The 1,944-nt window shown below is 37.7% G+C and overlaps 1 protein-coding gene across 2 annotated transcripts in view; it reads left to right on the top strand.

The window, feature by feature from the left end:
• LOC144980310 (ecotropic viral integration site 5 ortholog-like) overlaps positions 1–1,944 on the top strand; it is a 239,567-nt gene that overhangs the window by 97,318 nt on the left and 140,305 nt on the right. The window lies entirely within an intron of this gene.

The raw sequence follows: 1,944 nt of genomic DNA, 5'->3' as shown, positions 1-1,944 counted from the left end.
AAAAATTTCTTCTTTTATTTTTTTTTCTCTCTTATATTTTTTTTTTTTTGTTTGTTTGTTGCTTAGGTCCTTCCAAAACCAATTGAGGTTATATGAAGCCCGCGAAACAAAAGAACAAGCAATCAACAAAAATATACAAATTAAATCAAGATTAACCTAAAGATATCTAAGCTAAATTAAAAAATAACCAGAACAAACAGGCAGAAGATTTACAGAAAAAAAATATCCCCTTCAAAAATACAATCAAAAACCCAAAAAAGAACAGGATAGTTGTAAAAGAGGAAAGAAACGACATCACTATCGGATCGACACCCATGCGAACTCATAGGTTATATGATTCAAGGTATGTCCCATCCAATCACCCGCTTTCTATACCTACCTTTAGGATAATACAAGGGGGGTCAAGAGTCCTTACGTTACACCATCGATATCCAGGTTCGTTACAAACTAATGGGAATGTGTGTGATTTTATTAGAATATTCATTAAAACCCAAGTTTATTTTTACCAGAATTATAATTGTTTTCTACCCCCCCCCCCCCCCCTATCCCCTCCCCCCCTCCCCCCCCCCCCCCCCCCAAAAAAAAAAAAATAAATAAAATAAAATGAAAAATAAATAAATAAAAATTAAAAAAAAAACAAAAAAAAAAAAAAAAAAAAACAACCAAAAAACCCCAAAAAACAAAAGAAAAAACCCAAAAAAAACAAAACAAACAAGACAACGACAAAAGAAAAACAAAACAACAAACAAACAAAAAAAAAAAAAAAATGGCTTTTTTATAGAAAAATCCACTAAAACATCCCAAAAGCTTTACGAGGGGTCTCTGGCCTCCAACCATGCAGGAAAGAATGTTACCTGTTAATTGGATTCAATAAGTCGATGCCGTCGGCCACCAAGGCGGCCTCTGGTTCAACAAAGAAAATCTACTTTTTATCTTGTGCTGGCTAGAACTTTTCATATGTCATAATGTGATCAGAATGTGTAAAAGTCAAAAATGTCAGATTTAAATGTTTGTTTTTTTTTTCTCCTCTGGATACCTTTTATGCTCGTCGGAGAATTATTTCTGAGAGCGTCCGCCATTGTTCCGATAGTTTAGAACCAGTTACTAAGTTGCCATGCGTCATTACGAGGGAAGTGACGTTAAGAGTGTTTAAGGCTATTGATATTACATTTTGTTCCCGACAAGCGAGACAACGCTGTTCTGTTCGGCTGTTTACGAATTTATTTTTTTCATTGTCTTTTATTTGTTATTGTTGTTTGTTGACTGAAGAAGGTATTGAGACTGAAACGTTCCATGTGCGGCTATGTGGTCTAGTGGTATGAAACTCGCTTTCGGATCGGAAGGTCCTGGGTTCGAGCCTTGTGCATGGCGCATAGTTGAGTCCTTGGAAAAGGCTCTTTTACTCACATTTTCTCACCGTACTCGGGTGTAAAATGAGTACCTGGCCGTTAACAGCGTTGCCTTTGTCCGAAAAAATTGTAATATCGCCTAACAGGCGTCATGTCCCGTCCTACATGTTAAATGTTGCTGTTGACCAGGAACCCTTTGTAAAGCGCTTTGAGCACATTTAGTGGATATTGCACTATATAAAGCTCAATTTTTAAAAAATGTTCCGGTTTTGGTATTTTGGTCTTTTTTGAAGCTGTTATATTTATTTTTGTTTATTACTGTTTACAGTCCACAGCTTCTAGCAGCTTGGGTATCCCATAATCCGTCCTATAAGGGGCAGCGTGACTCAGCGGTACGGTCTTTGCTTCGTACCCAACCAAAAGGTACCGAGTTCGACTGGTACCCGCCTCATTGTGTGGCCTTGAGCAAGTCACCTATCTCGCCCTAGCTCACTTTGCGGCGCTGCTCTGCGGCTGACGCCTGGGTTATTCCAGTCTTTCCTTGGAATAGACCCTGGGAAAATGAATAAGGGGAATTTTATTTTATTTTATTTAT

This window comes from Berghia stephanieae, chromosome 9, assembly GCF_034508935.2.
Source record: "Berghia stephanieae isolate SIO BIC M18660-M18661 chromosome 9, UCSD_Bste_1.3, whole genome shotgun sequence".
Lineage (NCBI taxonomy): Eukaryota > Metazoa > Mollusca > Gastropoda > Nudibranchia > Aeolidiidae > Berghia > Berghia stephanieae.
Note: the sequence above shows the minus strand (reverse complement) of the source record. Positions and strands in the feature narration are given on the sequence as shown.